At 39.7% G+C, this 27946-nt stretch overlaps 1 long non-coding RNA gene across 1 annotated transcript; it reads left to right on the forward strand.

Moving 5' to 3' along the window:
- The first annotated feature begins 537 nt into the window (after positions 1 to 537).
- Positions 538 to 27906, forward strand: LOC131547303 (uncharacterized). Its single transcript, XR_009272895.1, has 3 exons — positions 538 to 601; positions 2747 to 2881; positions 27395 to 27906. It is a non-coding gene; the product is annotated as an uncharacterized LOC131547303 (long non-coding RNA).
- Positions 27907 to 27946: the final 40 nt, after the last annotated feature.

Genomic DNA, 27946 nt, shown 5'->3' on the forward strand with positions numbered 1-27946 from the left:
TATAGTAATTGCTCTGCAGTAAAGCCATTCAAACCAGTTCAAATTTTTGCTGATGATATTCTTTTGTTTTATGCTTGCGGTAATTATGAGTGAAACCTCATGTCATCATTGTGAATCAAACAGTGCCACCTCGAGGAATAAATGTGCATTGCACATATTGAGTCATCAGATATGTAGTTGTGCAGGAAAAAAATACTTACACATTTACATACCTCGAGATTCTAGCGACTCTATATACACTTTGTGGCAGTATGGGACAATATATAAGGATTTTTTTTTATGTGTTATGGCCGCAGAGGATGGAAATCAATTATCGGGAAGTGAGGAAATGTGTATTTAGGGTGGAGCTGCAGGAGAGCGCGGCGGTAATGAGCAGAGAGATGCAGATCACCTGAACTAAATCAGACGGCGTCGCTGCATCTAGACTGGAAGGACGAATTTAATAAATTTAATTAAGATATAGTAAGTCAAAGGGAGACAATAGATGGCAGTAATGCAACACTATGGACGCCAACTGCCGTAAAACTCCAACGAAGAAGAAGAAGGCGTCTCTGCATTACGGAGACCTCGCTGTTTTTGGGCAGGGTGGATCGCTACGAGCGTGAGTTGCCAGGCGCTTGAGTGTGCGTGCTGCACCTCCGGACACCCGCTGCAGAGCGGAGCAAGTCTCTTATGCTGACAAGTGCGAGCGGGATCTCAAGGGAGTGGTGAATCTGTTGGGGTTTACATGCATCAGTGAAACTGCTACCTCAGAGGCACCTTCTTCCATTTTCGTTCAAGTTTTATTTTTTGTTATTTGTTGAACTACGCAACTAGTGGAAAGGGAACTTTGTTGGAACTTAGCCATAAAGCTGGTTTTGTGTTTTTGTTTTTTGACTTGGGTGAATGGGTGGAAAATTGAATGGGAATCAAAGAATGTATTTGAACTTGAACCAAAGTACTAAGTTGTCTGTTTGATTCCATATTGCATGTTGAAAATACCACTGTGAACTGAGATTGCATTTAAACTGAACTAAAGTTTTTTTTCTGTTTCTTTTTTTTTTTTTTTTTGTTAAATACAACTTTGAAACCATTATGTGTAACCAGTGGCTTAAAAAGCTACTCTGGGTAAAACAGATATATTTGACAAGACTGAGCTTGTCTGGCGCTCGAACTAATCTAAATAGACTGTTCAATTTATTAAATTAATTTTTGTAATAGTTTCTCCTTAAATCTGGTAGAATTTCTTTCAGGGCCCGCCACCACTGCAACTTTTTACAAAACATTAATCAGAAAACAGGCATTCTTTTATATATATTTTTTCTTGTTGTATTGTTTATATAATGAATAGATTGAGGAATACTAAGACAGTTGATGTCTAATTTTAAAAAATGGAGGGAGAGGATAGAGAATGATGTCTCGGGTCTCTAAAGACCTGAGGTGTGCATTTAAGGGTTAATGTATAGTTTACCCCAAAATTAGAATTCATCATTTACAAACCCTTATCTTATTGTATTTATGTCTTACTGGGTAATAGTGAACTGTGTATTTATATTATTCTGGATTCTGGATAATATTCTTTAATTAAGTTCATAAAGTACAAGTATTGTTTTTATTTTCATGTGAAAAGGTAATTTAGACCTTTAGGGTACAAAATATCTCCTCATAATTGGGACAGAAGGCCCCTAGTGGCATGTTTTGTGTTTAAGGTATTTAATATTTATTATAATTAATGGACTTATAATTAATTATTTAATGCTTTCATAAAAATTAGACCTATATTGTTCATTACCTTCATTATTCATCATAACCCACAGGCTACTTGAGTGTCATTATTCAATTTGGGTTCAGCTAAATAATATAAATGTATAATTTTACATAAAATATTTTATTTAATATTTTTCAAAAACTAAATTATTACATGTTGTTTTAAATATGCCTGATATATTCTGGGAAAAGTCAACATGCTTCCTACGACTGTTAAAGTCATTAAGATATCCTGCTTTTTATTTAAAGTCAAATCTGAGTATGTACAACATGATGTGACGTTTTGGTCAATTGCCTTTTGTTTATATAATACTCCATATTTCATAATAGGTAAATTAGCAACATACCATTATATTTAACAACAGGCTTGTCCACCACATCAAAGATATGAAGTATTGACAGTTTAATGAATTACAGTGCTGTGCTATTGTAAAACAAGTGTAGTAGTGAGGCACCATTCAATCAATCAAGACAAAACTAATTATGCCCATGCTGTGTGGTGTAAAGAACTCATTTGTTATGGACTGAGACAGTGTCGTGAATTGATAGACTGGGACTGCAGGTTCAGCACAGATAATGAGAGGAGTACACAGCTGCTATTTCTTTTGATGGGCTTGAAACTGCTGATAATGCGCGTAATGACAAGGTTAAGGTTATGGATTTTTAAGCAAGAGCTATTAGATGCTCTTAATGAGAAATAAATACAGTGTGACACCATGGAATGGCAAACCTGTGTTCTCATAAAATGTGATGCTGAAGATTGCACAACATGTCCAAGGTTTAATCCAGATCTTAAATAGGTTATGTTATATTATGCAATATAATACGATATACTGCAACCATTAATAACTGCATGTTCACAAATATTTGTTTTGATTACGACAAATGCAGAGTTAGGCAGATTAGGCATATATCACATTTTCTGTGAGCAAGACATGTTTTATTCATCTGCTGAAAGCTCAGCCCTACCTCACTGTCACACTCGTTCTCTCATTATCAGATTTGTTCCACCGCTAGAGGAGGGACAGGACGACTCTCTATCAGTGACAAAGACATGATGGACAGATATCCAGGCAGCTCTTCCTCTAAAGCCTGCGGTATGATTAGTGCTGACTGCCATGAAAAGCTGTATCAGGTTTGTGCCCATGTGTAGCTGTGTAAATGCTTTTATTTATTTATCTATATTTGTCTGTCTTTCTTTTTGTTATAAACAATAAGAGATACTGTACTTATATCTATAATTTTCTTATGTTTATTGTAATTTATCTTTTTTATTTTACACTTTATTTACTTTTATTTTGAATTTATTATAATTTTGTGTACGTTGGGATGGGAAAGCTGTAATTGTTCTGTATTGATAACATATACTGTATATATATATATATATATATATATATATATATAATTTAGAATTCTAAAATCTAAAGTGAAATTTGCTTGTTCATCCATTTCTACACTACTAATCCAGGTATTGGCAATTAATTATTTTCTTTAAAATGATTTAGCTCATCGAGAATAGTGTTATTTGTGGTTATTTTTGTATCTATTATAGTTTTTACTAATATTTTTAGTTGGTTTTTATTTTATACTGTCTGCTTTCATTTTAAAGTATTTAGTTAAATTATTTTATTTCAGTTAAAGCAAGGGTCACCAAGTTCGGTCCTGGAGGGCCGGTGTCCTGCAGAGTTTAGCTCCAACCCTAATCAAACACACCTGAAGCATCTAATCAAGGTCTTACTAGGTATACTTGAAACTTCCAGGCAGGTGTGTTGAGGCAAGTTGGAGCTAAACTGGCCCTCCAGGATCAAGTTTGATGACCCGCGATACGCATCTTGATGCATAGCCAACGATATGATACATTGAAGATACATACAAAGCAGCTAGCGATACGATTCACCCCTATTACGATGTAGTTCGGTTCGATTTCGATTCGATTCAACACAATGCGATTCGATGCAATACAATGCAATTGAAAAAATATGATCACTTTTATTTCTTTGGTTCAGACAGACAGCAAATCATAAATTAACTTATATGTCTTCTGACTTCTAACGCCTCGAGGCCTGTTTCATAAAACAAGTTTACCAAATAGGCCAGGCTTATTTCAGTTAGTCTGACTCACCGTCAAATGATTTGGTTCCATAAAGCAAATTTAACAAAGATTTGCTGGAAAGCTAACCTGGTTGAGGGCAGGCAAACTGACTTTCTAACATTTCCAGATGAAAAATATACTCGTGACATGTCAGTTAAGCACTGAGGAAATCAAAACGTCTCAAATGCATTAAACAGCACAGATACAGTATATTCGCTGTTTGTCATGGTGGATCGATTTGATCCATGATCGTCATTAAGGGCTGCTTAAGAATAAGCGTGCACAAATTAGTTAGATTGTGCGAACTTACATTGTCGTTTATAACCGCTTTAGCCTCGATTGATTTGTTAGGTTATTTCAAGTCAGGTTTTGGACTTTAATCCCCGCTTTTCCTCAGGTCTCCATGGTGTTGTGATTCGTTATATTCACGCGCAGCGGTGATGAGAGAACGCGCTTGAGACACAGTTTTGAGAGGAGAAATCAATCTACATATAAAATATTGGTCACAGACTGTTGGTCACTTTCTAAACAATAAAAGTGTAGCGCATCCACTAGTCATTATATATAAATAAATAGTTTTTTACCGATGCAAAATGTGTTAGAAACGATGCATCGCAATCCAAATACCAATTTGTATCCGATGCACACTTTTTAAACCGATGCATCGTAAACTTTTTTTGCCGATGCACTGAGCGAATCAGGGAATCTTCCCATTCCTAATCTGTGGTGATTGGTCCGGTTGGTCTCATTTTCATTTCATCATGCCTGTATGCCTGATAAAGCAGTGTTTGTGAGCTCAGTGCTGCTTTGTGTACAGCGTTACTGGGGAAACCGCAATTTTTTACCGCTCCAAAACAAAGACTATAAGCTGTGTCTCATTTAGAAGGCTGCACCCTCCGGAGGTCGCATTCAAAGGCTGCATACGTCATCGAGGCTGTCTCATTTCAGAAAAGCAAGTAGGACACTCTGAATGCAACCTTCGAATGCGACCTTATTTCACAGGAATGCGGAGGATGCACTAGGTGTATCCTTCGCTGCTACAGATAACCCACAATTCTTTGTGTCGCCGTAAACCGGCAGATGTACACACAAGCGCAGATGTGGTGTTTACAACTTACCTTAAATCTCCTCCGGTAAAAACGGATAAACTTTGTTCTTAATATCCTCCTCCTTTTTTCTCTAACAGATGTCTGTTGTACATACGCTGCAGCTCCTCAAACATTGAACAAAATAAAACAAGTAAAAGCATTTTTTTTTTTTAATTACTTTCCAAATTTAGAAATCAAAACTATCTGTTGTGAATCTTATTTAGTGTTGTCTGTCCAAAAAACTAGCATCACAATAAGCTCCACAATGTCAAAAAGTGCATCAAAAACTAAGCACTTGGGCGAGGGCAGATCTCACGCTCCCCCATGTCGGGACCGAGGTGGCTCTGGGTTGGGGGCTTCGAAGGCTAAGCCAAATCTGTGGACCATCCTTCAGTCTAAGAAGTCCTCAACCAAGAAGCCCTGACATGCATGGCCCAGGACTTATGAGGGCAGGCCACTCTGGGGAAGAGCGGGTTACACCGCATTACACAGTGTCCGTCTCTCCTCAGTGCCCTCAGGAGATCAGTTTGCCAACCCTGCCAGAGTTCCAGGGCACAGCGGTCTCCAGCGGTCTCCAGCGAGCGCTTCTCTCAGTTACTTCCGCTCGGAAACGTAGTTCGCACGGGTCTCCAGCGAGCGCTTCTCACAGTTACTTCCGCCTGGAAACGTAGCGGAGCTGAGAGGTTCGCCGCCCCTTCGGTAGTCTCTAGAGCTGGTTTGGCCATCTCCTGCCAGTCCTCCGCTTCAGGGCACCGAGCTAGCAGCTCTAAGTACACCAGAGGCCAGTCTCGAGAGACTGGTTCCCTTAGTAGACTATTTACTACTACGCCCTTCAACAGGATGATTCCCACACTGGTGGGCCCCGAGCAGGCTCTGGTCATGGAACAGGAAGTAGACACTCTCTTGAGGAAGGAGGCCATCGAGGTGGTCCCTCCTCACGAAAGAGGGTCCGGGTTCTACAGCCAGTACTTCATAGTTCCACAGAAGGATGGAGGGTTGCGTCCCATTTTAGATCTGTGTCAGTTGAACCACTCAGTCATGCGACTGAAGTTCAAGATGCTCACTCTCAGACAGGTTGTGTCTCAGATCAGGTCCGAGGACTAATGCGATCTAAAAGACGCATACTTCCACGTCTCCATCCTTCCCACTCACAGGAAGTTCCTGAGGTTTGCTTTCAGGGGCAAAGCATACCAATACCGGGTTCTTCCCTTCGGCCTTGCACTCTCACCCCACACTTTCACAAAGTGTGTGGATTCTGCTCTGGCTCCTCTGCGACTCCAGGGCATCCGCATACTGAACTATATCGACGAATGGTTGATTCTAGCTCAATCGGAGCAGTTGGCGATTCAACATCAAGATGTCATTCTCGCCCACATGAAAGAGCTGGGGTTAGGACTAAACGCCAAGAAAAGTGTACTTTCTCCAGTACAGAGAACCACTTATCTGGGCGTGGTGTGGGATTCAACCACAATGTAGGCACGTATGTCCGCTGCTCGGATCGAGTCGATCCTCACGTTAGTCAAGAGAGTGAGAGAAGGCCTGTCACTCACTGTCAAGCAGTTTCAGAGACTGCTGGGTCTGATGGCAGCTGCGTTCAACGTGATACCTCTTGGCCTGCTGTACATGAGACCCCTACAGTGGTGGCTCAAGACCAAGGGGAAACCAACTCCGCACTTTCAAGTTCACGAGGCGATGCATACGTGCCTTAGACATGTGGAGACACCCTTGGTTCTTCTCTCGGGGCCCGATGCTGGGAGCTCCTTGTCGCCGCGCAATGCTAGCGACAGTCGCGTCCCTCACCGGTTGGGGAGCGGTCATGAGTGGCCACCCTGCCCGTGGTCTGTGGAGCGGCCGCCATCTCACGTGGCACATCAACTGCCTGGAGATGCTGGCCGTGTTTCGAGCACTGAAACATTTTCTCCCAGACCTAAGAGATCACCATGTGTTGGTCAAGTCAAGTCAAGTCACCTTTATTTATATAGCACTTTTAACAATACAGATTGTGTCAAAGCACTTAACAGTATCAAATTAGAGGATAGTGTGTCAGTAATGTATAATGATAAGATTAAACACTCAATTTTCAATTTTCAGTTAAAATAATTTCATTATTGAATTCAGAGATGTCATTGTCTAGCTCAGTTTAGTTTAAATATTATCTGTGCAATCAAATCGGCGATAATCGCTAGAAATTAAGTGTCCCCAACTGAGCAAGCCAGAGGCGACAGCGGCAAGGAACCAAAACTCCCTCTGTGACAGAATGGAGAAAAAAAAAAAAAACCTTGGGAGAAACCAGGCTCAGTCGGGGGGCCAGTTCTCCTCTGACCAGACAAAACCCGCAGTTCAAAAGTTTATATTTCTATTTTAATTTTGTTGCAATTTCTAACAATAGTAGTATTATGTAGTTAGGTATTTTATTATATTTTAGTTATTTTGTTATTGTATTCAATCGAGGTTTTCACTGGGGATATGTCTCCGGGGGTCATCTGGGTGTCCTGGTCTCCGCTGACGATCAGGGCTGTAGACATCATCTCTTGGTGCTGATACACCATCTGACCGGATACGGACTGAGAAGCAGAAGAGGAAAGAAACAGACAAATATTAGCGTAGATGCCATTCTACTTAAAATGTAACGAGTACATCGTGTGTTATGGGGAGTGTTCCCGGTTCCGGTTGATCTAATTAATGCAGCCTAACAATCCTTTAACGGATTTGAATAATAGAAGCGTATTAGTGTATGTGTAAGCCAGGCTAAAGAGATGGGTCTTTAATCTATATTTAAACTGATAGAGTGTGTCTGCCTCCCGAACAGTGTTAGGTAGATTGTTCCAGAGTTTGGGTGCTAAATAGGAATAGGATCTGCCGCCCGCAGTCGATTTTGATATTCTAGGTATTATCAAACGATCAAGCGTGCAGAACAACCACCCAATAAAGCATTACAATAGTCTAACCTTGAGGTCATAAACGCATGAATTAACATTTCTGCATTTGACGTTGAGAGCATTGGTCGCAATTTAGATATGCTTTTGAGATGAAAAAATGCAGTTTTACAGATGCTAGAAACATGGCTTTCAAATGAAAGATTGCTATCAAACAGCACACCTAGGTTCCTGACTGATGAAGAAGAATTGACAGAGCAGCCGTCAAGTGTTAGATAAAGTTCTAAGTTATTACATGTGGGGTTTTTAGGTCCGATAATTAACACCTCTGTTTTTTCAGAATTTAGCAGTAAAAAATTACTCGTCATCCAGTTTTTTATATCGACTATGCATTCCGTTAGTTTCTCAATTTGGTGTGTTTCACCAGGCCGTGAAGAAATATAGAGCTGAGTATCATCAGCATAACAGTGAAAGCTAACACCATGTCTCCTGATAATATCTCCCAAGGGTAACATGTAAAGCGTGAAAAGTAACGGCCCTAGTACTGAGCCTTGAGGTACTCCATACTGCACTTGTGATCGATATGATACCTCTTCATTCACTGCTACGAACTGATGGCGGTCAGATAAGTACGATTTGAACCATGCTAAGGCGCTTCCACTAATGCCAACAAAGTTTTCTAGTCTATTCAAAAGAATGTTGTGGTCGATAGTGTCGAACGCAGCGCTAGGATCCAGTAGAACTAATAAAGAGATACAACCACGATCAGATGATAGAAGCAGGTAATTTGTAACTCTAATGAGAGCAGTCTCAGTACTATGATACGATCTAAATCCTGACTGGAATTCCTCACAGATATCATTTTTCTCTAGGAAGGAATATAATTGTGAGGATACTACCTTTTTTAGTATCTTTGACAGAAAAGGGAGATTTGAGATCGGTCTGTAATTCTTTGACAGAAGATATTATCTTTGACAGAAAAGGGAGATTTGAGATCGGTCTGTAATTAACTAGATCTTTGGGGTCAAGTTGTGGTTTTTTAATGAGAGGCTTAATAACAGCCAATTTGAAGGTTTTGGGGACATATCCTAATGACAATGATGAATTAATAATAGCCAAAAGAGGATCTATGACTTCTGGAAGCAGCTCTTTTAGTAGTTTAGATGGAATCGGGTCTAACATACATGTTGTTGGTTTAGGTGATTTAACAAGTTTATACAATTCTTCCTCTCCCACAGTAGAGAATGAATGGAATTGTTCCTCAGGGGATCTATAATGTGCTATCTGATGCGATACAGTAGCTGATGGCTGCAAGGATACAATTTTATCTCTGATAGTATCGATCTTGGAAGTGAAGTAGTTCATAAAGTCATTACTGCTATGCTCTTGGGAAGTGCCAACTCCTGTTGATGCTTGATTTTTCGTTAATTTAGTTACTGTATTGAATAAATACCGAGGGTTATGTTTGTTTTCTTCTAGAAGAGACGAAAAGTAATCAGATCTAGTAGTTTTTAATGCTTTTCTGTAGGATAGGGTACTTTCCCGCCAAGCTAAACGAAATACCTCTACTTTAGTTTTCCTCCAGCTGCGCTCCATTTTCCGGGCTGCTCTCTTTAGGGCACGAGTGTGCTCATTATACCACGGTGTTGGGCTCTTATCCTTAATCTTCCTTAAGCGTAAAGGAGCAACCGCATCTTAAGTGCTAGAAAAGAGAGAGTCCATAGTTTCAGTTACATCATCAAGTTGTTCTGAGCTATTGGATATGCTGAGGAACTGAGATAAATCAGGAAGATTATTTATAAAGCAGTCTTTTGTGGTAGAGGTAATGGTTCTACCATATTTGTAACAAGGAGTTGGCTTTACAGCTTTAGCTATATGGAATATACAGGAGACTAGATAATGATCTGAGATATCATCGCTCTGCTGCCAAATTTCAATGCCACTGACATCAATTCCATGTGACAGTATTAAATCTAGAGTATGATTTCGACAATGAGTAGGTCCTGACACGTGTTGTTTAACACCAATAGAGTTTAGAATGTCTATAAGTGCTGATCCCAACGAATCTCTTTCATTATCAACATGGATATTAAAATCACCAACGATTAGGACTTTATCTGCAGTCAGCACTAACTCCGATAGAAGATCAGAAAATTTTTTAATAATGTCTGTATGGTGCCCTGGTGGCCTGTATACAGTAGCCAGTACAAACATCACAGGGGATTTATCATTAACACTTGTTTCTTTGGATAACGTTATATGAAGCACCATTACTTCGAACGAATTATACTTGAAACCCGACCTCTGAGAGATACTGAAAATATTGCTATAAATTGTAGCAACACCTCCCCCTTTACCTTTTAGAAGCGGTTCATGTTTGTAACAGTAATCTTGGGGTGTAGACTCGTTTAAAGTAATGTAATCATCTTGTTTTAGCCAGGTTTCTGTCAGACAAAGCACATCTAGTTCATGGTCAGTGAACATATCATTTACAAAAAGTGCTTTTGAAGAAAGGGATCTAATATTCAATAAGCCAAGCTTTATCATGTGTTTATCTGTATTATATCGTTTTTTTATTTGTTGAACATCAATTAAATTGTTACTATTACTTTGGTTTGGATGTTTTCTCTATTTTCTAGTTCGGGGAACAGACACAGTCTCTATAGAGTGATATCTAGGTGAAAAAGTTTCTATGTGCTGAGAGTTAACTGACTTCTGTGGCGTGAGGCGGCTAGCAGACGATCGGTTTAGCCAGTCTGTCTGCTTCCTGACCTGGGCTCCAGTTAAGTCAAGTACGAACTCTAAGACTATGTGCCATATTTCTAGAGAGAAGAGCGGCACCACCCCAGGAGGGATGAACACCATCTCTTTTCAACAGGTCAGGTCTGCCCCAAAAATTCTTCCAATTGTCTATAAAGCCTATGTTATTTTGCGAGCACCACTTAGACATCCAGCCATTAAGTGATGACAGTCTGCTATGACTCATCACCCCGGTAAGCAGGGAGCGGACCAGAGCATATTACAGTGTCTGACATCGTACTTGCAAGTTCACACACCTCTTTAACATTATTTTTAGTGTTCTCCGACTGGCGAAGTCGAACATAATTAACGCCAACGTGGATAACAATCTTACTGAATTTACGTTTAGCATTAGTCAGCACTTTTAAATTTGCCAAGATGTCAGGCGCTCTGGCTCTTGGTAAACAATGGACTATGGTGGCTGGTGTCTCTATTTTCACGTTCCGTACAATAGAATCGCCAATAACTAGAGCACTTTCATCAGGTTTCTCAGTGGGTGCGTCACCGAGTGGGGAGAACCTGTTTGATGTTCTGATCGGAACGGAAGAGTGGTGTTTTGACCCGCGACTAGGCCACCTCACTGTCACCCAGTTGCCCTGCTGCACGGGCTCAACCGAAACCGAACAATGTACAGGACTCCCTGAGCTAGTCGCATCCAAAGCAGTATGTACAGCCCTCACATTCTTACTGTCCTCAACTAAAGTTTGGATGCGTGTCTCTAGTTCTAAAACCTTCTCTGTCAGCCTAACTATTTCCCTGCATTTATCACATGTGAATCCCTCGCTGCTGACAGAGACAGATAAACTATACATGTGGCAAACAGTGCAAACAACAATAACAGGAGAAGAAGCCATTACTCACCGTGATTGATGAATGATACCAACTTAACTTACCACTTACCACTGTTGTTTGATGAGGTCGTGAAAAACGGAGCGAGGAAAAAATAAAAAAATAATAGGCGCGAATAGAAATGCAAATGAAACTGCAAGTGACAAGCTAACGGGCTAACAAGCTGCACTCGCGGTTTTTAAAGGCGAACGATCAAATTAGTTAGATTAGTTTGAAAGATAACACCAGAAATATGGTGGGAATTAAGTTATATATTATCACTTTAGACAAAAGGGAGTGAAAGTAAGGTAGAGATTCAATAAAACGCGAAGGTACACGGAGCTACAAACACAAACTTCTCAGCAGCACAACAGACTGAAGCAATCGAACAGTAATGTGTTGTCGGTGCACACCGACAACACAGCGGTGGTCTCTTACATCAACCACCAGGTTGTCCTTGTTGTCCTTGTGTGGTCCCAGGACAGACTCCTCTCGCTGAGAGCCATCTACATTCCTGGGTATCTCAATGTGGGAGCAGACTAGGGACTAGTAGCCCCGTTCTGGCCGGGCCGAGTATGGTTCTCGGACTTGATTTCTCTCCTCGACGGCTCTCCATGGGAGATTCCCATCAGGAGGGATCTCCTCTCACAGGCGGGGGGCACTATCATCCACCCTCGCCCGGAGCTGTGGAAGCTGTGGGTGTGGCCGCTGAGGGGGCACATCTCATAGCTTCCGGTCTCTCATTCGAGGTTGTTGAGACCATCCTCCAATCCAGAGCTCCCTCTACGAGGAAACTGTATGCACTTTAAAAAATGCTGGGTTAAAAACAACCCAGCACTGGGTGAAATATAGACAAACCCAGCGATTGGGTTGTTTTGACCCAGCAGATGGATTAAACGTTTAACCCAACCTTCTGGGTAGTTTTATTTAACTCAACTATTGCTCAAAAACGACTGTATTTCTCACTTAAAATTAACCCAAAATAGGTTTGAAATGAACATTTATTAACTTGTTCAATAAATTCACATTTATTAATAAGAGGTGGGGGCTCAAACAGTCAAATTGTTTTTTTGTTTTGTTTGTTTGTTTGTTTATTTATAATTTGCATGAACTGTCTGATTGAATATTCTGAATGAATCAAACCTTCCAACTATAAATATGAGAACTGTTCATGCCTTTAATCAATCAAACTTTCCAATGTTACTCAAATAGAGAGTGAAAGGACTGTTCAGACGAAACAAGTCACTAGAATGAAATTGACATTCTAACTCTACTCATATGACAGAGACAGGACTGTTCAGGGTGAAGCGAGTCACTAAAAATGAGTTATACTTACTAACTCTACTCATTTGAGAAAAAGGAACATTTAGGATGAATCAATTCACAAAGTACTGCCAAACTACTTAAGATGAGTAGTTTACCTACTTTTAGTGAGTAACACCCCAATGCTGTTTTTGTAGTGCAGTACATACCTAAATACTACCATACATTATTTTAATGAAGAGATGTTACAAAGTTAACCATTCTCTTATAGTATTTATCCAGCTCAGCAGACTTCATTTATGACGATTAAAAAAAAATCTTCTCTTTGAATAGAGATCTGAAGCAGCTTATGATCACTTTTCCTGTGGTGATATTTTTAATACACCTAATACCTAACACAATCACAGCCTGTCTGTGTCTATGCAAATTATCCATCTGCTCCTGGGAACCTCATGAGGGTCTATTGTGGAGAGCAGCGTGATTGGGTCCTATTGTCTGTCTTATCTGCTGTGTTCGTTGCAGATTGGGAAGCACTGCTCATTTCCTTGTCTTTTGATGCCAATGGGAGTTGGATTTTTGACGGGATTTTTCTGTTGCTATTGCTCCTTGAAAACCTTGAGACACTGTGATGATGAGTGACTATATTTATTTATTAAAGTTTAAATGTGTTCTCATTAAAAAAGAAGAAAAGTCAATCAAACCACTACCATCTTTTTAAAAGGACAGGCATTAACTTGGGTAAATGTAAACAAGTTGTTTTCCTGATTTTGCAGAACTAAATTTATCTTGCATGACAGGCTATTTTTCATTATCACTCCTAAATGTGTAAAGATGTTTACCTCATCACACCAGCTATAAAATATGCTTTAGCTTTTCAGTCAAATTTACGTTATGGTTTATGCATTGAAATCATGGATGAAGTTGGATGTTGCCTCATAAACCAGACACTAGCAATTTGTAACACCAAGATAATGAAAGTTAATACTGGCCAATAGTTAACAAAATGGCACATTAATCAAGCTATTCATTATAGAAGAAAGATGACTGCGCTGCTGTATCCAAACAACACAATAAGCACCCTTTGCTTTACCCTCATATATTTTGTAACATGTTTTCCTGTATTTAATATTCATTAACGCTTCTATTTATGCCTTAAGTACCAACTCAATTTGTCTCTGGCTTATAAAGGACTACGGCTGTGTAAATTCAACCCTGCTAAAGTGTTTTATTGCCCTAATCCATAATATGTAATTGCATTCATAACCAGAACAATATATTTGTGCCAAGAAGTAAGCAAACAAACAAATGCATTAAAAAATCATGACAATTTCCCTTTTCAATCAGTGACTTGAGGTCATTTTGAAAGCAATCATTTCATCTGTATAAATCAACAGCTCCCCCAGATGGGTCAGCGTGCCTCCCTGAAATTAATTTTAGAGATGCATATGTTAAGCAAAATGAAACAATAAATCACTTGCATTGGAAGAAAGACAAAAATTGGATAGAGTGAGAGAATCTGTGGGACGGAAAGAGAGATAAAATGTATTTGCATGCGTACATGAGCAGGTTTAAGTGTCTGTGGGCGTCCTGACTGGGTTTATGCATTTGCCATCCAGCAGGACCTTGAGGGCAGACCTCACACACTCATTTTCGCAATCACTGTCATTCACCTTAGACACAATGACCACATTTACGAGCCCCGGCATCCAATTTACATGAGAGCTCATAAAACCTGACCACAATTTTATATCATTGGCCATTAATGACAGGGATCACTGCCTTCACCATCAGGACAGAAGAAGAATGGAAAATGAAGCCCAAAGGGACATCAGGCAGCACGTATGGAAGGATGTTACACTCACATACACGCATCATTACAGCCATGAAAAAAACAGTGGGTCAATAAGTCATAAAAATGTCTCTTGTTAGCAACCTCGTGTTTTTTTTTTTTTTAGGCCTTAGAATAAATGACCCCTAAAACTTATAAAGCGTCATGTCCACAATGTTTCAGCAATAAAAAAATAAAATAAAATAATCTGTTCCACACAGTACATAGTCGGTTATTTTAAATATTTGCTTAATATTTTATTGTTCAATAATATCTATTTTATTTTTCATATCCACAGTAATTAATTCATTTTTGAAAAATTATGTAAATAAAATGGAAATACAGAGTCATTCCTGTTAGGGGCTATTCGCAGACAATATGCACTCAATATTTTTGAGGGGGCACGAGTGAAGCGGGGGGTTGTGGGGGGGATCTTGTCTGACACAGCAGCCATGATAGAACTGTAGATCGGATATAGGCTTATGTTTAATTAAAATATTTATTTATTTATTTTTATTCGAAATTCTTCCAAACGTCTTAACAATATGACATATCTCGATTCTCAAATATGTGTAAGTAAATGCATTTTGCACTTTTATAGATTATAGTTGATCTATAATGGGCGATGGGCAAAGTAGGCTAATAGTGTAATAATCTTAGCTATGCATTAAAAACCCGTATTTTTACTTAAGTACCAGATATGGGTTTCATGCCATAAAATATTTTTAATAGGCTACAACTGACTTTATATTTAATGTGAATTTAATAAAAAAAAAAATAATAATAAGTTAGGTAACTAATTATAACACATTGTACAGAAGCAAATAACATTTACATTATCAAAGAACATTTTCATTGTCTAGCCAGAGTTCAAGCACTCTCAAAAACTCCCATTATAATCACTGAAGCTGTTTATACTGTGAAATGAATATCTTACATTCTTACATCAGCACTTCATTGTTTCTGATTGTTTCACTTCATTTCGGAGAATGCGCCAGTCAGCTAGCAAGTAAAGAAAACACCGGCATTTCAGAGATGACTCATCTGAACGCCTCTGATTGGTCATTGCATTCATAAGCTCAACAGAATCGAGTGTGATTGATTATTATGCGCAGCGCTGTCAAAACGCCTTTGTCTTTGGCTCAGCGCCAGCCAGCGAACTCAATTTGAATTTATCAGCTAGTGACGTGACTCACTGAACGTTCAAATGACGCCGGTGTGATTTGTATCAAACATATACATATAAAAAATAATATTCGGCTAATTTTTTTTTTTTTTTTTGGAAGCTGCATTCAAAATCCACTTGGCTCAAAAATCTGAGGGGGCACATGCCCCTTTAGTTTTAATGGGCATGACGCCTCTGATGGACATGTTTTTATATAAAAAATATTAAATAAATAATGAGCTAGGTATTGCTAAGTGGGGGGTTGAGAATTCTAATCTAAATTTTATTAGTATTTTGAAATTTTGATAATGTCAAATTTATTTCTGCAGTTTTATCTACAGGATGGAATATTTTAGAATAAGTGAAACAAACTACAACCACAAAACATTACAGAATTCATCAGATCCACTGCTTATACTTTTACCGTTGTTTTACTCAAAAATATTAAAAAAGATTCAAGTACATGGCACAACCAATTACAATAATATTCTCAAGAAAGAATTAAAGGAGGAAAAATTACATTGTCAACTTTTCATATTAGATCTTTTAAATGACATGGGGCATGACTAAAATGGCAACATCCACTCAAACCACAGTTATTTAAAATCCACTCCTATGTTTATTTAATTATGATATTGAGACAAATACTAACTAACTAATATGATTAATGAAAATGGCTCATTGAACATTTAATATAAAAATATATATTGTGAGTTTAATATTTTATCCAACAACGTATTAGTTACAGTATGATGTATATATGTGAAAATGTACAGCATAAGAGGAATGACCCAGTTTTTCTGCAGAGATGGTTTGTAGATGAATCTCTCTGTTCTGAGAGAAGCTCTGGTGCACTTTCCATCACACTGCTGAGGGAATTTATTGTTCCATGCACAAAAACTAAATCAATAGACGATTATGTGGATGGAATGGTCAGACATTATCGCTCTACCGAATCATGCCTGCAAACACACACATACACACAGACTCACAGATAAGGGGTGAGATGGATGTCTCACTAAAAATACAATAGCAGTCAATCGATAGTGCTGAGATGGATCCAGATTCCGTCAGAGATGAAACTGTTACCTCTCCATATTAAAAACTCATAAACAAACCCAGCTAAGACAACATTAACTGTCATTAAGACCAGCAGTAATAAAACACTCAGGGAATAACCGTTTGGCTCTGGTTGTTTTGAACAAACTAAGATAAATGCCAAGGTTTCTAATCCACATTGAAACTACTTTATTTTTTTTTATTATTATCATTATTACTATTATTATTATTTTTATTATTATTATTATTTTTAGAATTAACATTACAAATAACCGATTAATTGTAAATGAAGAGTTATAATGAAGTTATAAGTGAAATATAATGAAGTTATGAGTAAAATATTTGGGGTTTAAAACAACTATTGTAATGCAATCATGATTTCAAAGAGTAGGGTGAATTAAGGTTGATTGGGACACTTTTTCTAAGTAATTTCAATGACAAAAAGTGTCCCAATCGTTTGATTTTGTAAACTATCCAATATCACAATAATAAAATATAGTTATATAGTTATATTATCTCAAACTGACTGTCAAAGTGCAAAATTGCTACAAATGTAACATCAACGCAAGAACAAAATGTATCCAACTTAAACTGGATACGGATGAGTCCTAAAATAAGCGAAGACTGGGATTGGGAAACGCTGCTTTAAGTTGTTTTTCAGTGATTCCAGTGATTGGTTAACCCGTAACCGATTTGTAGATTTGAATATATCATTCAGAGTGGTTTTGAATCAGTTGGTGCATTGAACAGACTTATTTTAGTGTTTTTTTTTTTTTTTTTGTTTAAGTAACCACTGTTTTCTTTTGATTCAACTATCCTTATTAATGCCAAGTTCTGTCATAAAACTCTAGATGCCGCAGGCTGTTGGGTCATTAACACAAACTGGTGATTTTCACAGCGTTAAACTACTTGGCCCAAGCTGATTGGTTCATGTGGCTTTCGCAGTCAATGAGTTTAAATGGCTGGTTTGCATTCACTAGAGCATTTTGCAGCACACTTCAGAGCTCCTCTGAAACCCTTCACCTTCCCCAGCTCCACCTGTACAGATGTGCTATGGGTTATTATATACTCAACAGCAGCAGCATCGGGACAAAATTCGGTGTATTCCAGCCTTTATTTGAAAACAATTTTTTTTTAAAGAAATTAAAAAGATCAATTTCATAAGAATTGTTTATTGTTACGTCTGCCTTGAACTCTCATTATACACCATATAGAACTACTAATGAGTGAATGTTCAAATCTGCAGTGAATAACAGCTCAAATTAAACTCTAACATAAAGCTTGAGAAGACTTATGGCCCCTTTTTTGATAACTGTATGGTCTTTTTTTGTACTTTTCCTCATTCACTTTTTATTTTTTTGAATATAATTGACAGAATATTTTCCTTTTGTGTTCTAAGGAGTATGAAAATCCATGAGTAAATGTGAGTAAATTATTAGTTTCTGAGTGAACTCTCTTGCAAGTCTCTTTAAGTTTGTTATTTATGTGCAAGATAAGCATTCAGGCTGACAACACTTATAAAGCACTCTGATTTAGTATAATAAATATGTAGAAAAATGGATAGGTCAGAAGCATTTTAAAAGCCAGAGCATGAAGTAAAAAAAGTCGAGTTCAGACAATGCCCCAACCTTTCTAAAAATTCTCACACATCTTCCAACGAGAGTGTGGCAGACAGGGTGATGTCTTCTGTCTCAGAGCAGTGTTCCATGGTGACCCGAGTCGACGAGCTAGAACACAGTTGGAGACATTCACACACATATTTGAGTTTGGACGCCAAGAGAAGTGCGAACTGGGAATTGTTTTTGCAGAAAGTGAAACTCTGAAAACACAAGCATAAGCTGCCCTCTGTGACAAAGAACAAAAGATGAGATGCCAGAATGCCGCCTGAATGTTTGTGGCAGTTTTTGTTTGTACGTGACTATGCACTCTGCTCATGAAAGAACAGACTAGACAACATAATCAGTCTATTTAGACGCTTCTAGTTAGTAGCATTCACTTTTAACACAAAAGCCTTGTGTACCAGCACAGTGTGAAGGACTATGGCAACTCAATTTAAAGATGATGCAAAACACTTCTGCAACACTCAAAACAAGCTGAGCTACTGAAATGATGATGATTATAGACACCAGAAAGATAGTATTACCCTTGAGCAAAAGCAAAAGGGCACCCATTCCTTCTGAATTTATTTTGCTTGCTTCAAAATGTTCTAGGACCAGGTCAAGGACTCTCTATCCTATTATGCCGATTAGACTCAATTCCAGCTGTCCTGAGCTCTGTAATGTTATCTCGACATGGCCAAATCTCATTTTAAACCTGTCTTGCTAAGTCAAATAAAATCAGATGTGGTTGTGGTTGTCCAGAATTCCAAGTAAACATTAAACATGACAGATGTGTCTTTAGGGGTTTCCATCATTGTAGCGTATGTTTTTGTACAGTCCTACCAACCTTTCTAGAATGACCCCGAAATGAAGCTTTGACCGGTCTAATCAGGGCCAATAGGATCAAATTCTCAGCGTCTTGCCCTCTATGCTGATATGATAAAGGACATTTGTTAGACATCTGTTGACCTCAGGCATAGGCTGGGACAAAAAGCAGCCCGGGACTCACAGTATGCTGGCAACACAATTCAGTTACAGAGAAAAAAGTAACAGTGAAGCATTTAGATGGTTGCAAAGATAAAAATCTTGAAATCACAGAGACAGTTTAAATCAAGATGTTCGATAAATTCAGAAAAATTTTTTTACCAAAGTTTTTGTTAAATTGTCAGTACTAAAGTTTTTGTGAAATTGATTTCTCCATTTTGAGAATTTGTTTTTATAATAGAAACAATTACAGAATATTATCAATCTGATGTGTATATATACATATATACATTTGGCTGTGAAAATACCCCCAAAAGATTATTTAATGCAATTTTTGTGTTAAAGTATTAAGTAGACATTGCAAATAGTATCTTTAGGACAAAATATTTTATTTGATTCAACATAAAATTTGTTACACATAAACGTTTAGGCTTCAACGCCCTAACATAAACTATGGAACACAAAAGAAGATGATTTGAGAAGCATCTCAGTTTTTTTTTTTTTTTCTTTCCTGCAATTCTTTCTTTCATTGGTAACCAAAACAGCTTTGTTAACAACAGTCTTAAAAATACCTTATTTTATGTTCAACAAAAGAAAGCAAGTCATTTAGGTTTGAGTAAATGATGACAAAATTAAAATATTTTGGGTGAACTATACCTTTTGAAGTTTTCTTTTTTTTTTTTTAAGGGGTCATATGACGTTGCTAAAAAGAACATTATTTTGTGTATTTGGTGTAATGCAATGTGTTTATGAGGTTTAAGGTTAAAAAAAAAAACACATTATTTTCCACATACTGTACATTATTGTTGCTCCTCTATGCCCCACCTTTCTGAAACGCTCCGATTTTTACAAAGCTCATCGTTCTGAGAAGTGAGGTGTGCTCTGATTGGCCAGCTATCCAGTGCGTTGTGATTGGCTGAATACCTCAACCGTGAGACGGAAATGTTACGCCCCTTATGGTATTGTGATACCATGTCCCCGGCGCGACGACACAAAAACAATAAAACCCATTACAAGCGATGCATTTGTTGCATCAAGTGGGGACATAATTACTGATTATAATGACTTATACTGTCTTTATACGCCCAGCATTGCATCGCGCTGCGTAACCATTACCATGTCTGCATTTGTGATCGGAGAAACGACAAACAACAAGCACTACTCTACACAACTCAAAACTCACGTTTGAATAGTCAGTGGCAAATTCTTTAAATATGAAAACATACTTACAGGCTGTGAGTCAGAAGCATCAGACTGTCCTTGCAAAGTTGGAATTACCCCACTTTACGGAAACAGTCTTTGAGCATATATAGCTGGCAGGCTACTCCCAGGTTCAGGAAATAGTCCTCCGTAAAATGCGTTGCACACACTCTAATATTTGGGTTGAACTGTTCTGATTCTGTTCTGAACTTATTTCTAGTTGCGTCCTCTTTTGGAAGCCCAAACAAAGTAGTTTCACTTTCACAACGAAACACAGCATCTCCAGGACATGATGCCGGCGGCAACAACAATACTACAGCGAGAATAATAGTTCCGCCCTCTTTCTTTGAGTATATGTTTGGGCGGTGTTTTGCAAATCTTTCCACACCGTAATGTAGACATGTGGGGGCGTGTTTGAATGAGCCGTTTTAGGGGGGTGTGGTCGAGTCTTAACTTTTATAAAAAATATCTCTTTGGTTTTGAGACTTTAGTCTTTGCAACTTCAGGGATCTTATCTATGCACAAACAGCTTGTAACTCTCCAAAGAGAAAGGAAAACTTAAAATCGCATCATATGACCCCTTTAAATGAAATGATACTCTATATAATAAAACTAACTAAAACTGCCAGCAGGTGGTGGAAAATGTCTTTATGAGTCTTTCATATGATCCATTCAAAAGGCTGATTTATTCAGGAATTAAGTAAACAGCTCTCTTTATGAATGGGCCTTTGAATCATTGATTCACCTCATTTCATTCAGAAACTAAACAGCGCTGTGTTTCTCAGAGGCGCACAACAGTTCTTCTGTGGCTTTATAGGTAATATTTTTGTTGGCAAAACTAAGCAAAAACATACAATATTGTGTTTAAAATATAACACAATATTAACTTCTTATTTTCTGAACTGTTGTGCAAAATCACATTTGCACTCGTGCTATTCGGGACAAACAGCACTCTTGTGATATTGCTCTCGTTGCTGGTGTAATATCGTATATGTGATATAATATCAGACAAAAACTCACACAGGAGCATATGTGCCCCAATATCTTGAATTTTAGGGCATAATTGCATTTATGAAGTTGTTGCCCTGCATCATATTTGTCAACAGTCAACTGTATTAAATGTAAGATGACATACAGGTCTGGGGACGGGGCCAGTGCGTTAACTGCATTAAAATATTTTAATCGCGCTATTTTTTCATAACTAATTAATTAAGTTAACACGTTAAACTGACATTTATATATTAAATATATGAAGGGTTTGGTTCCAAAATGCTATAAATCCATTTTGATTAATTTGAGTAAAAATGTGTTTTCTTTACCAAGAAAGTGGCAAGATGAAAACCACTATTTCACATAGCATCTTTAGGTTATAATAACATTAAAAATTCTAATCCAGATTTTTATTTTTTATATTTAGATTTATTATAAAAACTTCTATTATTTTTCCCCAAAATGCAATAAATCCATTGAATCAATATAAAAGTAATTTTTCATATTGAAACTGTTGAAGATACACAACAAACTAAGTTGATCCACATATGTGTCACACAGTCACCAGCGGAACCAGCCTCCTACACACGCTCCCTCTCTCCTGATTACTGATCACCTGCACGCACTTACCAACACCACATTTAAGCACACTCCACTCACTCACTCATCGGCTAGTCTCAAGGTAGCAAGCTATTCTCTGGTTGCTGTCTACCTCTTGCCTCGGATCTGCCGGCCTGCAGTTTGCCCGCCAAGGAAGGAACGAGGGCCCATATAAGACTCTTTATACTGCTTCCTCAGATGTTTTAGTTACTCTTTACCTGGAAGCATGATCTTTTGATTTGAGAATAAATTTACTCACCTGCTTGCCTGAACCCTCTTGTCTGCCTACTTGACCAGACTGTTACAATATGACAGCCTCTGAACTTGGTCAATATAATCTTATACAGGCACTGGACTAAAATAGCCTACATTCAATCAGTCATCACCCCAAAAATTAATTCAGCAGGTTATCTTGTTAATGCTTTAAATGAATTTCAACAATAAAAGAAAATTTCATCATGAACAAGATCATGAACAACATCACATTACACCACAGAAATTCCAAAATGACATTTCCCTTACATTCAACTCCCAAACATGCATTGATCTTCACCATGTTATATTCATTTAGTTGACTAGTGCTATACGCTGTATAACAAAACATTAACAGCATTAATAAAACCACTTACACTGACAAGCTACGCAATATCGCGTTCATAATCGAATGCGATTCATCTGCAATTATGAACGCGATAGTGCATAGCTTGTCAGTGATCTACGGCTCTGTGTATTAAATGCCGCTCCATCTGAAAGCAGGTGATGGAGAGATCACAGAACTGGCTTTACTGACGAGATGCACATGACAATTACATGCAATTTATTGTGTCTTGCAGCCCAAAGTACAAAGTAGATGAGGGAAACTAGGATGCTGGGTGTATTCATTCAAAGCGCCGCCGTTACCGGTTCTGTCTACAGTGCGTGGAATGCTGCGCTGTGATTGGTTGAGCGGATTTATCGCATTCTGCAGAGAAGGGAGACTGGCGTTCTATTTCCTTGGCTGCAGACCACCAGAGGGCGTAACAGAGTGGAAAATCTTCCTGTCCTTCCCTTTGTCGAGAACCTAATATAAAAGCTGTCACCTTATGACCTTAATGATGTGTCTGTCTATAAGTACCTGCTTACACGTCATCACTTCCTCTTTCGTCTTCTCGTCAGAGAACCTGCAGTGGTGTGAAGTGCAGCTAATTAGGACTAAGTTCCGACAGCTGTATCCCTGCAATACCTAGTAAAACACATTGTTATCGGGTGAGCGTGGTATTTCCGAACCGCCCGTTGTAATGTGAAGTATTAAAAAAAAAAGACATTGTGAGGGTACTGGTGTTTCCATTTTACCTTCCTGATTCTTTACTCTAAAAACAATTTTTAAAAATGTCTGCACAGTGTTCGTCTTGCCAGGTGCAGATGGGACTTGATGATGGGCATGACCAGTGTCCGAGCTGCCTAGGCGTCGAGCATCTTAGGGACGCTCTGGAGGATCCATGCATCCATTGCAACATGATACCCCTAGCAGTGCGACGTGCTCGCCTCGCCGGGTCAAGCAGTAATACGGGAGGTATGAAGAGAAAGGCTGCGGCTTCAGCCTCTGCTACTGTTCCGAAGCAAAAGAAATGTAAAAAAGAACTTGCTCGTAGAGTTGACGAATTGGCTGATGGAACAGGAAAGATTCAGGAGTTTCTATCCAAACTGCAACCCCAGCCAATTCCTGAGGTTTCCGAATCAGGCAGCGAGGAGACCGGTATGCCACCATTCTCGCAGCCAGATTATGCATTATTTTCAGACAACATTGATTGTGTTTCCGTGGCAGCCACAGACTTGCTGTTCTCGGAAGAACAGTCCGTTTCAGATAAGGAATCAGGAGTGATTGACAGTGATGATTTGGCGGATGGTCAGAGTGAAGGATCGCTTGTGTCTGACGATCTAGTAGACACTATAAAAAATGCTTTAACAAAATTAGGAATCGATCCCAAATCAACAGCGGGAGTTGTGCATGCAAATCGCCTTTGCCATTCCCTGCCATTCCCTGCTAATGTATTTACTATTCCACAATCTCCAGATTTTACGGAGGTATTCTCGCAAGCATTTAAATCCGCCCACTCAACCAGACTGGATCGGGTCTCGCGGCTGTTAGCAGCAATGGAGGATCCGGGGACAATAGGTTTGGGTCCGATGCCTCCAATAGAACCAGCGGTGGCCTCTTTAATCGTGCCACCTGACGAAGCATTGAGGTACGATCCAAGATGTCCAAATATGGAGTGTAGACGGACGGGCAACTTGATAGGCAAGATGTACAATTCAACAGCCTGTTTAGGTAGAACTGTTAATACGCTTGCCCATTTGTTACTGGCTATCAATGCCTCGCTCAGCTCTCCAGACACTACAGCCACCGAATTGGTTAATGTAGCTCTGCGATCGGTAGGTTCAATAGCGGGTCACTGTGGTAAGGTTATGGGGTCATTGGTCCAGGCGCGCCATCAAGTTTGGATAGCGCAGTCGCCTCTATCTTGTGGCGTCAGAAGCACGGTGTCAGTTACAAGAGCAGCGCACTTCATTTAAAGTGCCTGGTTATTCGCCCTATTTGTTCCGCAGGGCTACATTTCTCTTGCGTCGCCAAATTTCAGGGCGAGGCCTGCCGCCAAATAGATCATATAGGGTTCAGCAATCCCGGCCATATGGGCCTCCACTGAGACCATATCATCGTTCGAGACACGCGACGGTGGCTTCTGATAATTGTCCCCCCAAAGACAACAAATCCACTCGCGGACAGCGTTGACTCGCTAAGGTCGGCGACGAACAGGTTTTCAGCATCACAAATTCGTTATTGGCGTTCAGTAACGACAAATCAATGGATTTTAAAAACAATTTCACAAGGTTACAGTCTACAATTTCGTCACCGGCCCCCTGTAAACACTGGGATTCGTCCTTCCATTACGACGAACCCAGAGAAACACAGAATTCTTTCCACGGAAATCCAGACACTACTGGAAAAAGACGCTATAGAGGAAATAAAACCACCTGCCGCAATGCAGAGGTTTTTTTCCGTTTACTTCATCATCCCAAAAAAAGACGGGGGTTTCCGTCCTATATTGGATTTGAGAGATCTAAACAAAACACTAAAATACCTGCCTTTTCGCATGCTTCGAACGTCAGATGTCCTACGAGTAATCGAGCCTCATTGGATGGTAAAAGTGGATTTAAAGGACGCATATTTCCATGTTCCAATTGCGCCTCATCATCGCCACTTCCTACGCTTCCATTTCGAAGGGAGAACATTTCAATTCAACGTCCTTTCATTTGGTCTGTCTTTAGCTCCAAGGGTCTTTACGAAGGTTGTTCAGGCAGCTCTTGCTCCCTTACAACAAAAGGGCATATGTGTGCTTCCATACCTAGACGATTGGCTTTTGTGCGCGGAAAACCCGACAAAAGCAACAAACAATTTGCGACTTATTTTGGCCCATATTGCAAAACTGGGGTTTTCAATCAATCAGACCAAATGTCAGCTTATTCCAGGGCAGCGCATTCAGTTTCTCGGAGTTCAACTAAACTCCCGAAATATGACCACTTCCATCACGAAAATCAGGGCTCAAAAGATTTTGACCATGTTAACCAAGATAAAAACAGGCGGATCAGTCAGGCACCTCACATTGTTACGGCTTGCAGGTATGCTGGCCGCGGCGACGCCGGTGGTCAGATTAGGCATGCTGAACCTAAGACCCTTCCAACGTTGGCTGATTGGGAGACATCTGTCAGCCAAAACTCAAAAGTACACCTTAGTGAAGGTAACGTACGCAGCGCGGCAGTCGCTAAAACCTTGACGCAGCAGGGAGTTTCTTATGCAGGGGGTTGCTATGGGTCCACCGCCTGCGAGAAGGGAAATCGTTACTACAGACGCCAGTCAGCAAGGCTGGGGAGGTGTCTGGCGACAAATGGGTGTGAGGGGAACTTGGGGAACAACGATCCAGTCCCAACACATCAATTACCTAGAACTGAACTCATTTCTCGAACCAATTGAGCGACAAACATGTGCTCATACGGTCAGACAACGTGTCGGTTGTATTCAACATAAATCATCAGGGGTACGAGGTCACTAAAACTCCTTCAGGCTGCGCACGAACTTTGGGTTTGGGCAGACACCCATCTGTCTTCCCTGAGAGCAATACACATACCAGGGCACATGAACAACTTGGCAGACGCGTTGTCACGAAGTGCGCCTCGGGCAGGGGAATGGCAACTCTATCCAGAGATAGTGCAGCTAATCTGGAACACGTACGGGGCAGCAGACGTGGATCTGTTCGCGAGGAGTCAGTCAACACAATGTCCGAGATGGTTCTCACTGAGCAAGGAAGTGGGATCGCTAGGGCTGGATGCGATGGCCCACAGTTGGTCTCCTATACGCGTTTCCTCCATTCCCGATGATTTGGCTAGTTCACAGTCGCATTCGAGTAACGGGTCAGCCGTTGTTATTAATAGCCCCTTGCTGGCCGAACAAACCGTGGTTTCGACTCCTTCACCATCTTTTAACGGGTCCGCCAACCCAGTTGCCGATCAGACCAGATCTCCGGACACAGTTGAACGTCTGTTCGCAGGGGGTCCGGAACACTGTTCTAAATGCTCACGCGCCGTCAACTAGGGCGCTGTATCAGAATAGGTGGAAACTGTTTTTACGATGGTGCATCGATCATCAGTTGAATCACCAAATGTGTTCCATATCTGACATTTTGGAATTTTTGCAAAGTTTACTGACGATGGGCCGATCGTACTCCACAATAAGAGTTTATGTGGCGGCGATTTCAGCGCACAAGGGGCTCATAGATGGTTGCTCTATTAGGAAGCATAAATTGGTGGTTGCTTTTTTAAAGGGTGTTAACCGATTAAATCCTCCCTGTAGAGTCATGATTCCACAATGGGATCTTAATGTTGTTCTTGATAACCTTTGCAGGCATCCGTTTGAACCACTGGCATTAGCGGACATTAAATGGCTTTCTTTGAAAACCGCTTTTTTGATGGCCATTTCTTCAGCAAAACGTGTCAGTGAATTAAATGCGCTCTTTGTGGCCCCTCAATGTTTACAGTGGGGTCCAGAAGAAGCTGTGGCCAAACCCAGCTTTTTTACCGAAGGTTTTGTCCAGTAGCTATGTTAACACACCAGTGATATTGCCAGCGTTTCACTCAGTAGACCTCCAGATGCGTCAAGAACTTTGTCCTGTGAGATCCCTACGTGTTTACGTGGGTAGGACAGCTCCCTGGAGGACTACTGATCAGTTGTTTGTTTGTTTTTCAGATCGTGAGAAGGGTTCTCCTGTATCCAAGAGCAGACTTGCTCATTGGATAACCGAGGTCATCACGAGCTCTTATGCCTCTGCCCATAAAGTCCTCCCCAATCCAGTGAAATGTCAGTCCACACGTTCAGTGGCAACATCATGGGCGGCTTTACGGGGAGTTCAGCTCACAGACATTTGCGCAGCGGCAACTTGGAACTCACCTTCCACGTTTTCACGTTTCTATAGGCTTAATGTTGTTTCTGCCCCCAACAGCTGCTCAACAGCGGTATTGGTTGAAGGAGCACGCATATGAGAGAACGTCATTTTGGTTTCATTGGAATTGAGAATCAGAATAAAATGAATTAAGCATCTCATATGTTTGTATGTTGTTCTTTTTTTCTTTTTTTTTAAACAAACTTGAATTATAGTCGTTTCACTTCTGCACAGAGTCACATTTTCTTATTGGTTACGGCACAGTTATGCCAATGCATGCTGACAAGATCCTCATGACATATTTTATATTCATCTTCCACTCTGTTACGCCCTCTGGTGGTCTGCAGCCAAGGAAATAG

Source organism: Onychostoma macrolepis, chromosome 09 (assembly GCF_012432095.1).
Source record: "Onychostoma macrolepis isolate SWU-2019 chromosome 09, ASM1243209v1, whole genome shotgun sequence".
NCBI lineage: Eukaryota > Metazoa > Chordata > Actinopteri > Cypriniformes > Cyprinidae > Onychostoma > Onychostoma macrolepis.